Genomic DNA, 12,012 nt, shown 5'->3' on the forward strand with positions numbered 1-12,012 from the left:
CAGACGCAATATTATCAGTGGTTGAAATAGAGGCATCACCGACTGAACATTAGATCCTCCGGTCTCAGTGATTGAATTTCAGACCCCACATGCCTTATCAATTGAACTGTAGACCCGAGGTAGTAAGTGGATAAACTAAAGACCTCAGGCTCTTAGTGAATGACTCGAGGTTTGCATTTCCGCCACTGAGACTTTATGACTTCAAAGCCACCACTGAGAACTTTGGGCCTATTAGGAATTTCTGGTTATTCTTTGGTTAAACTACAGATGTAGTTTCAGTGAATGAACTGCAGACCCAATACTATTAGAGGTTGAAGTAGAGGCCACACTGACTGAACAGCAGATCCTCATGTCCCAGTGATTGAATTGCAGACATAAATGCCTTAACGATTGCTCTGCATACCCAAGACAGTAAGTGGATGAACTAAAAACCTCAGGCTCTTAGTGGATGAACTGTAGACTCGAGGTTGGCATTTCTACTTTCTTGTTGATCTTTGATTAAACTATAGTCAATGTCTCAGAGTATGGACTACAGACCCAATATTATCAGTGGTTGAAATAGAGGCATCACCGACTGAATATTAGATTCTCATGATTGAATTGAATTGCAGACCCAGATGCCTTATCAATTGAACTGTAGACCCGAGGTAGTAAGTGGATAAACTTAAGATCTCAGGCTCTTAGTGGATGTCTCGAAGTTTGCATTTCCACCACTGAGACTTTATGACTTCAAAGCCAACACTGGTTGGTCTTTGATTAAACTACAGACGAAGTCTCAGTGAATGAACTGCAGACCAATATTATCAGAGGTTGAAATAGTCGCCTCACTGGCTGAACAACAGATCCTCAAATCTTACTGATTGAATTACTGACCCACATGCCTTATCAATTAAACTTCAGGCCCGAGATTGTAAGTTGATGAACTAAAGACCCAAAGCTCTAAGTGGATGAACTGTAGACTGCCGAGGTCTGCATCTTTGATTAACCTACAGACGAAGTCTCAGAGAATGAACTGCAGACCCAATAATATCAGAGGTTGAAGTAGAGGCCACACTGACTCTACACAAAGCCACCTATGAGAACTTCGGGCATATTATGACTTTGTAGTCTACAGTTCCCATGCCAATAATTCACATCACTTTTTATAGCCTCCACCATAGGATGGGGGGGGTATATTAACTATGTCATTCCGTTTGTAACACATTGAAATATTGCTCTAAGACCCCATAAAGTATATATATTCTGGGTCGTGGTGAAATTCGGAATCGATCTGAGCATGTCCGTCCGTCCGTCTGTTGAAATCACGCTAACTTCCGAACGAAACAAGCTATCGACTTCAAACATGGCACAAGTAATTTTTATTGATGTAGGTCGGATGGTATTGCAAATCGGCCATATCGGTCCACTTTTACGTATAGCCCCCATATAAACCGATCCCCCGATTGGGCTTGCGGAGCCTCTAAGAGAAGCAAATTTCATCCGATCCGGCTGAAATTTGGTACATGGTGTTAGTATATGGTCTCGAACAACCATGCAAAAATTGGTCCATATCGGTCCATAATTATATATGGCCCCCATATAAACCGATCACCAAATTTGACCTCCGGAGCCTCTTGGAAGACAAAAATGTATCTGATTCAGTTGAAATTTAGTACGTGATGTTAATATATGGGCTAAAACACCCATGCAAAATTGGTCGATATCGGTCCATAATTATATATAGGCCCCATATAAACCGATCCACAGATTTGACCTCCGGAGCACTTTGGAAGAGCAAAATTCTTCCCATTCGGTTGAAATTTGGTACATGATCTTAGTATAGGTTATCCAACAACCATGCAGGAATTGGTTCCTATCAGTCCATAATAATATATAGCTCCCATATAAATCGATCCCCAGATTTGACCTCCGGTGCCTTTTGGAGAAGCAAAATTCATCCGATCTGGTTGAAATTTGGTACGTGGTGGTAGTATATGATATTTAACAACCATGTGAGTTGAAATTTGTGGATAACAGTCTTTCGTAGAAGTTTCTACGCAATCCATGGTGGAGGGTACATAAGATTCGGCCTAACCGAACTTACGGCCGTATATACTTGTTAATTCTATCAATGCATGGAAACTTTAATTTTTTTTTCAAAAACTTTGCCAGGTTGATTGTACATTGACTTTAATGCCCCTCGAACCTTATTTGCAAAGCAAATCACATCAAAGTCTTCACCTATTGCAACACATAATTGTCTTGTAGAGCATCTTAATCTACTTGCAAAGGATAAAAGTCCACTAAATTCTCTCTCTTCATTAGCAAATGCAACCAAAGTCACTTCTTGAACTCTGTGGGTCGTAACTGTGGGGCATTAAATGCCTTAACTTTGCCACTTTAAAGTTTATTTTCTGGAATAACAAACCAAAAGCCACCCACTACACCAACTGATTCACACCCACCGCCATCAAAGAATTCAAATAAACGGCTGAAATACACGAAACTGCCAAGAATATCCATAGTACTCCTCCTCCCATTTTATGTCAGTGTGTCAGGAGTTATTTTGCATTGTGCTTCATTGAAAGCCCCCATCCGCGATCCTTCGTTACAACATAAAGGCAAGACATTAAATTGTTGACTTAAGAATGAAAGAGAAAAGCCAAGAAACGGTAGAAGTATAGCAAAGGATAATGTAAAATAGAGGCAACAAAATTAAATGAACAAAAAAGTAGCTGTACGTATGTACTTATTTCGCAGAAGAAACTAAATTTTGCATGACCCTCAAATCGTGACTATACTCGAAATCTTTTCCTGCACCTTTTAGACGTACAAGATGATGTCTTTTTTATTATGCAAAGAATACGGAACGTTTTGGAAAAAAACTTGAAAATTACATTTCATTTAGGCAAATGAATGAGAAAAGAAAACTAGCGTAGTGTAATAGCTTTTTCTAGTAATCAAATCGAGTTGATTTGGCCAAAGTGAAAAATATTGTAAATATAAAAAAATTATTTAGTTTTAGATTCAATAAGTTTCATTGCAATAAAACCAACGATTTACACAGCAAAAACTCGCATTACCAAAAAAATCTTAGATGTAACTTCGTCGAAAATTGATATTAAATTGCCATAACGGCATGAAAAGAAAAAAAACCGTCCGAAAATGTTGTTTATTTGTTACGAAATTTTTATTTTTGAAATACAAAAAAAAAATTGTTCCAAATCGCTTTTTTATTTTAAATAATTCTGCAACTTTTGAACGAATAAAGATATCAACATAATTTTTTCTTTGTGTGAAAGCTGAGGTGTCTTCCTCTAAATTTGTGGGTCCCTAGTTGGTCCACAGACTGACCTGTAGGCGTTGAAAATTGGTCATCTCCGGGGTATGAAATTTTGTTTTAGCTACCAACTCCGCAATTTTGAACCGATTTCTAGGATTTTTTCGTTGGTGGGTAGAACTTGTAGAGCTCGTACCTTTTAACGTTCGCAAGATATGGGATCCACATTTATTATTTTTTTTTTTGCAAAATTTTGACCAAGTGGGGTCAGTATTTTGAGCCACTTTTGGCGCCATGAACGTGAAGTAACACCGGATTTTGTCAGAATCAAAATGAAGCCACAATTTCACTTTGATTTGATCAAAATTTTGCACCTCCGGAGAACAAATTTTCACTCTGATACCAAATCTTCGCTCCGATTTATTTGAAATTTAGCACAGGTAGTAGATTTAACATTCTTACGGTATAGCTACATATATAGCTAGTATTTTGCTCTGATTTGCTTCAAATTTTGTACAAGGAGTATATTTGATAGCACCATTAAGTGTGCCACATTTGTGCCTTTGTGTATTTGCCTTTTTCCATAAAAGGTAAAAATTCGATTTTTTTTTTTTTTGGAAATTCTAATTTGTGGACTTTTAATCTAAAGCACATAGTTACACAATTTTTTCTTCTAAAATTCTTAGAATTTTCTAGGGAATGCAGTCAAGAAAAGGAACTTCTAGGCTCAAAATACTGACTGACTTTTTGTCAAAAGCTCTACGAGCATAAGCGTAGGAAGGCCTCTGGGGAGGGGGCTTAGACCCCCCCAGAAAAAATTTAGCCCCCCCCCAGAATTTGAAAACCTATTTACGATTTTACATTTTTATAAAAATTAAGCAAGTATATACAACCGCACAAAGTTCCGCTAAAGACTTTCATGCACAATCGTGGTAACAGTTGCCGATGGCAATGTTTGAAGTCTAATATTTATGAAATAGAGCTGTGATTGAACTTATGGTTTAGTTGAATAACTAACAGCCTGTATGTCGAACGAGTTCAATCGATCGACTGAAATGCATAGAAACAGCTGTTTTTTGGTTATAAATTCAGCTGTTTGTTTCCATTTTAGTCGATCCACAGAGCTCATTCGACATACAGAAACAGGCTGTAAAGCTCCTTTATTATATTGTTTAGTCTGGTTTAGTCATCTTAATTAAAAAATAGTAATTAGTATGAAAACTATTCTTTCATAAATTAATATCTTAATAATGCTGCAAAAAAGCGTCGCCAAAAAAGAAGTGAAAATGTTCTTTTTGGGTCCGGCAGTGGTGCAAAATTGGCGGAGAAGCGATGAATGTAATTGGAACTCGTCATAGAACGAATGTCCACCGTTTCAACGGCCGTTGCAATAAATTTGCATCACTTCTTACGGTGTGATCCGAACTCAGAGTTTTGAATGTGAATTAAAAAATTGTGTGATATTTTCCCAAATAAATAATTTTTATTTATTCGTTTTTTATTTGATTTTTGGTCGACCTTTTGTTAGAATTATATAAATATTTATAAAGACCTCGAGCTTCAAGAAACATTAATTTATAATAATTTTTATATTTTTTTATGATTTTTTATGCATTCTAACGCATGTTTGAATATTTTCAAAAATTATCGATTTTTCTATAATGGATTTAGCATTTTTGTGGCAAAATTTGAATAATTTTTACCATTTTATTTATTCTTAATCTTTTTTTAAACTATTTGAAAAAAGAAAACAAAAATTACGCATTAAAATATGAAAAAACTGAAGTAAAAAACTTCCTGTGTAGTTAATATAATTAACTTCTTTGTGATGACATTTTTGGAAGTGCTTTTAAAGTTGTGCCTTTAAAACAAATCCCAATTTTTTTGCTGGGAAAAGTGTGGATCTACTTTTAAAGGGTGATTCTTTTGAGGTTAGGATTTTCATGCATTAGTATTTGACAGATCACGTGGGATTTCAGACATGGTGTCAAAGAGAAAGATGCTCAGTATGCTTTGACATTTCATCATGAATAGACTTACGATCTGCCACAACGTCGAATTTTCAGTGAATGGGCCCTAGAAAAGTTGGCAGAAAATCCGCTTTTTTATCGACAAATTTTGTTCAGCGATGAGGCTCATTTCTGGTTGAATGGCTACGTAAATAAGCAAAATTGCCGCATTTGGAGTGAAGAGCAACCAGAAGCCGTTCAAGAACTGCCCATGCATCCCGAAAAATGCACTGTTTGGTGTGGTTTGTACGCTGGTGGAATCATTGGACCGTATTTTTTCAAAGATGCTGTTGGACGCAACGTTACGGTGAATGGCGATCGCTATCGTTCGATGCTAACAAACTTTTTGTTGCCAAAAATGGAAGAACTGAACTTGGTTGACATGTGGTTTCAACAAGATGGCGCTACATGCCACACAGCTCGCGATTCTATGGCCATTTTGAGGGAAAACTTCGGAGAACAATTCATCTCAAGAAATGGACCGGTAAGTTGGCCACCAAGATCATGCGATTTGACGCCTTTAGACTATTTTTTGTGGGGCTACGTCAAGTCTAAAGTCTACAGAAATAAGCCAGCAACTATTCCAGCTTTGGAAGACAACATTTCCGAAGAAATTCGGGCTATTCCGGCCGAAATGCTCGAAAAAGTTGCCCAAAATTGGACTTTCCGAATGGACCACCTAAGACGCAGCCGCGGTCAACATTTAAATGAAATTATCTTCAAAAAGTAAATGTCATGGACCAATCTAACGTTTCAAATAAAGAACCGATGAGATTTTGCAAATTTTATGCGTTTTTTTTTTTAAAAAAGTTATCAAGCTCTTAACAAATCACCCTTTAGTTGCATTTTGTATGAAATAAAACAATAATTGAACCTATAAGTTCAGTCTATAAATTTTTAGCTAGGGGGGCTATAGCCCCCCCTAGGAAAATTGTCTAGCTACGCTAATGTCTACGAGTTCTATCCAGCAGCGAAAAAATCATCAAAATCGGTTCAAAATTGTGGAGTTGATAGCTAAAACAAAATTTCATACGTCCGAGGTGACCAACTTTCAGCCCGTGGACCCACTAGGGACCCACAAATTTGCAAACTTGGAGGAAAACACTTCATATTTCACTGAGGTGTCCATATCGGTTCATAGAACCCCCATGACTATTCAGTCCATTGTGATACCACATTGGTGAACTTCTCTCTTATCACTGAGTGCTGCCCGATTCCATGTTAAGCTCAATGACAAGGGACCTCCTTTTTATAGCCGAGTCCGAACGGCATTCCACATTGCAATGAAACCATTTAGAGAAGCTTTGAAACACTCAGAAATGTCAACAGCATTACTGAGGTGGGAAATTCCACCGCTGAAAAAACTTTTTGGTGTTCGGTCGAAGCAGCAATCAAACCCACGACCTTGTGTATGCAAGGCGGGTATGCTAACCATTGCACCACGGTGGCTCCCAGATAATTATATAGAACCCCCATATAAACCGACCACCATATTTCACTTCTGGCTCATTATTTATTAATTGGTTCATATCGGTTCGTATTTATTTATAGACTCCCCTATTCCCCTATATATATCGGTCAATAACTTGTTATTGAGTTATTTAATATGTCTTTTGATACCTTAACATCGACAAGTGTTACCACAACCCAAGTAATTCGATTGTGGTTGACAGTCTTTAGTAGAAGTGTCTACGCAATTCATGGTGGAGGGTACATAAGATTCGGAACGGCCGAACTTACGGCCGTATTTTTTTTTTTTTGTGTTTTTATACCCTCCACCATAGGATGGGGGGTATATTAACTTTGTCATTCCGTTTGTAACACATCGAAATATTGCTCTAAGACCCCATAAAGTATATATATTCTGGGTCGTGATGAAATTCTCAGTCTAAGCATGTCCGTCCATCTATTGAAGTCACGCTAACTTCCGAACGAAACAACTTATCGACTTGAAACTTGGCATAAGTAGTTGCTATTGATGTAGGTCGGACGGTATTGCAAATGGGCCATATCGGGCCACTTTAACGTATAGCCCCCATATAAACCGACGCTCAGATTTGGATTGCGGAGCCTCTTGGAGGAGCAAAATTCATCCGATCCGGTTGAAATTTGGTACATGGTGTTAGTATATGGTCTCTAACAACCATGCCAAAATTGGTCCACATCGGCTCATAATTATATATAGTCCCTATGTAAACCGATCCCCAGATTTGGCTTGCGGATTCTCTAAGAGAAGCAAATTTCATCCGATCCGGCTGAAATTTGGTGCACGATGTTAGTAGTTGGTCTCTAACAACCATGCAAAAATTGGTCCACATTGGACCCCCATATAAACCGATCCCCAGATTTGGCTTGCGGAACTTCTAAGAGAAACAAATTTCATCCGATGCGGCTGAAATATGGTACATGGTGTAAGTATTTGGTCTCTAACAACTATGCAAAAATTGGTCCACATCGGTCCATAACTGTATATAGCCCCCATATAAACCGATCCCCCGATTTGGCTTGCGGAGCCACTAAGAAAAGCAAACTTCATCCGATCCGGCTGAAATTTGGTACACGATGTTAGTATTTGGTCCCTAACTACCATGCAAAAATTTGTCCACATCGGTCCATAATTATATATAGCCCCCATGTAAACCGGTCCCCTCTAAGAAAAGCAAATTCCATCCGATCCGGCTGAAATTTGGTACATGGTGTTAGTATTTGGTCTCTAACAACCACGCAAAAATTGGTCCACATCGGTCCATAATTATATATAGCCACCATAAAAACCGATCTCCAGATTTGACCTCCGAAGCCTCATGGAAAAGCAAAATTCATCCGATCTGGTTGAAATTTGGTACGTGGTGAAATTTGGTACATTGCGCTAGTATATGGCCGCTAACAACCATGCCAAAATTGGTCCATATCGGTCCATAGTTATATATAGCCGATCCCCAAAAATAATCTACCAAAATTTTATTTCTATAGAAAATGTTGTCAAAATTTTATTTCTATAGAAAATTTTGTCAAAATTTTATTTCCATAGAAAATTTTGTCAAAATTTTATTTCTATAGAAAATTTTGTCAAAACTTTATTTCTACAGAAAATTTTGTCAAAGTTTTATTTCTATAGAAAATTTGTCAAAACTATATTTCTACAGAAAATTTTGTGAAAATTTTATTTCTATAGAAAGTTTTGTCAAAATTTTATTTCCATAGAAAATTTTGTCAAAATTTTATTACTATAGAAAATTTTGTCAAGATTTTATATCTATAGAAAATTTTGTCAAAATTTTATTGCTATAGAAAATTTTGTCAAAATTATATTTCTATAGAAAATTTTGTGAAAATTTTATTTCTATAGAAAATTTTGTCAAAATTTTATTTCTATAGAAAATTTTGTCAAACTGAATTATATACGTATTTAATCGGCTTTTTTTGTTTAACATATACCCTGTATGGACTAACTTACTATTGAGAAGACGGTGTTAAGAAGTCTTAAGATACCCAAGTAATTCGATTGTGGATGACAGTCTTTCGTAGAAGTTTCTACACATTCCATGGTAAAGGGTCTGGCCGAACTTACGGCCGTATATACTTGTTTTAAATTATTTTCACATGGTGTAAAAGACGTCAATGCTTCTGACAAAAAATTCCATACCTTTGTTCCAAAGAAACATTTTTTACAGCGAAAAGAAAATTGAAAATTATTCTTTTGCCTTGTATATGTTTGAATTTCATCTTGAAATGAATGAATCTCATAATCAGAAAATTAACCTTTTCAATTTAAGGATGAAATGGATTTTTCGATACCACAATCCTTACGATTGAGATGTTCAATTTGAAAATGCCTGTCAATGGCTTAACTCTACTAGACTTTCTTGTCATATGGTCTCATGGTTATTGAGAGATGAAAATATGGTAATGTGACCAATGTTGTTAAGGTTAAGTGTGATTTTTGCTTCCAGAGACAAGACTATGTATCATACTGGAAATGCTCTTTTCACAAAAAAAAAAATAGGAAAATCAATTACAGTGAAAGTACTTAAGTTGTTAATATGGCATAGAATGCTAGCAGACTCATAAAAAAAGTTAATGATACCAGAAATGTTTAAAGAAGACCAAATTCGACTTGAATTTTTATAGAACTAATTGCATTGCATGTAGGTAGAATTCAAATGAAAATTTCATAATTTTTTGAAATCTCTATGCTAATTGAGGTCATTGTTGAGATTTCGTTTATTTTCTCCTACATCATCATATATCATTGGGTCAATTATAAGAACATACAACTAATTTCTTAGAATTTCCTTATAAGTCTATTTAAGTGATTTGCTAAACTTCTAATTGATATGAAATGCTAGCATTGTAACTCGAGGCGGTTGCTATGAAGAGACTTCCATTGATTCTTGAAATTCATTAAACATGCTTCTAATTGTCCTTTCCGCAAAAGCCCAAAGTTATGATATCATTTTGAATGGTCTCTCAATGACCAAGATGATGTATTTCAAAGGGATATTAATTAAACTTTGATTGTGCTTCAGTATCTGATATTACAAAGAAATTTTGCCTAATGTTAAATATGATAAAGCATCATAATACAATAAATTCTTTGGAATATTCGAAGATATTATGCACTTCCTATATGTATGCTAATACATAATTATATATGATTTTAGTTAATGGTTTGTCGTGGTTTATTAGGGTAGATTTTGAATTAACTTATATAATTATTTGTATCTGTAATCTGATAGTTGTTTGAACACAACTGACAAGCTCCGATATATTACACATGTACTACATAATACAATAGTCATATAACATATGCACTATATACATCCAAAAAAAATTATTTCTTCCGGAACGAAATGTTAGGTATAGTGGAAGCCCGCTACTTCAGGCTCACTTCGACTATTCAGTCCATTGTGTTCAGCACAAGTGGTGAACTTTTCTTATCAACGAATGCTGCCCGGTTCTATGTTAAACTCCCCAGCAAACAAATGGGAAGTTATTCTAAAGACACTTTCAAAAACTGTCCTCCCAAAGAAGTTCTTTATTTTAACTACCCAGGAGGTTCTTTTGATTCAATTTTGTATAACTCGTATTTTTCATGTTTTTAATGGGTAGTTTTAACTTGTTTTTTCTCAAATAGGTATAACAAGTAAGGAAAGTCTAAAGTCGGGCGGGGCCGACTATATTATACCCTGCACCACTTTGTAGATCTAAATTTTCGATACCATATCACGTCAAATGTGTTGGATGCTATATATAAAGGTTTGTCCCAAATACATACATTTAAATATCACTCGATCTGGACAACATTTGATAGACTTCTATAAAATCTGTAGACTCAAAATTTAAGTCGGCTAATGTACTAGGGTGGAACACAAAAAAAAAATATGGGAAACATTTTCCAAATCCGAATTGCTGGGCCTCACGCTTGACACCTGCCATCAGATTTTGTACAGCCACCTTGTCCACCTTCTTCGCCGCAGAAAGCCAGTTTGCCTTGAACTGCTGCTCGTCCTTAGCAGTTTTTTGGTCTTCTTTAGGTTCCGCTTGACAATAGCCCAGTATTTCTCAATTGGGCGGAGCTCTGGCGTGTTGGGAGGGTTCTTGTCCTTGGGAACCACCTGCACGTTGTTGGCGGCGTACCACTCCATGGAATTTTTACCGTAAAGGCAAGATGCCAAATCCGGCCAAAACAGTACGGAACAACCGTGTTTCTTCAGGAAAGGCAGCAGACGTTTATTCAAACACTCTTTCACGTAAATTTCTTGGTTGACAGTCCCGGAAGCTATGAAAATGCTGCTTTTCAAGCCACAGGTGCAGATGACTTGCCAAACCAGATATTTCTTTGCGAACTTTGACAGTTTTATGTGCTTGAAAATATTCCTTTTGCCGTATAAAACTCCTGTCCCGGAAGCTGCTTGTAGTCGGCTTTGACGTAGGTTTCGTCGTCCATTACCACGCAGTCAAACGTCGTCAGCATCGTCGTGTACAGCCTTCGGGATCGCGCTTTGGCCGTCGTATTTTGTTTATCATCGCGATTTGGAGTCACTACCTTCTTGTAAGTCGATAGTCCGGCTCGTTTTTTGGCTCGATGCACGGTTGTAGACGATACACCCAGCTTATTTGCGGCATCTCGGAGAGAGAGGTTAGGGTTTGTCTTGAAACTACCGGCAACTCTCTTTGTCGTCTCAGTGGCTTCCGGTTTTCGATTTCCCCCCGATCCAGACTTCCTGGCTGTCGACAAACGTTCCCCAAATACTTTAATTACATTTGTAACGGTTGATTTGGCAACTTTTAGCGATTTTGCCAGCTTTGCGTGCGAGTAGCTCGGATTTTCGCGATGCGCGAGCAAAATTTTGATACGCTGCTCTTCTTGCTTGGACGGCATTTTGACAACTGAAGATTGAATTCCAAAATCAAAATAGGAGCAACATTCTACACACACACACCTTAAAAATGAGGGGTGTTCAGGTTTCTTAAATGCAAAATTAAAAGAAATACGTCAAGTTTATATTGACCAAATTTTGACCGTATCACCCTTTAGTCCCTAATAACCATGCAAAAATTTCTCGATATCGGTCCTTAGTTATTGATTGAATCTTAGCATTGATTGAACAACACAAGTAGTAAACATTTCGAGTTTAGTGCTGCAAAGTGTTAGGGTGAATCGATTTTTCGAATAAGTAAATTTAAATAAAACTCACATTTTATTAAAAACATCAAGCTTTCAAAAGCATATCGATGTCT

The sequence above is a fragment of the Haematobia irritans genome, chromosome 1 (genome assembly GCF_050003625.1).
Source record: "Haematobia irritans isolate KBUSLIRL chromosome 1, ASM5000362v1, whole genome shotgun sequence".
Classification (NCBI taxonomy): domain Eukaryota; kingdom Metazoa; phylum Arthropoda; class Insecta; order Diptera; family Muscidae; genus Haematobia; species Haematobia irritans.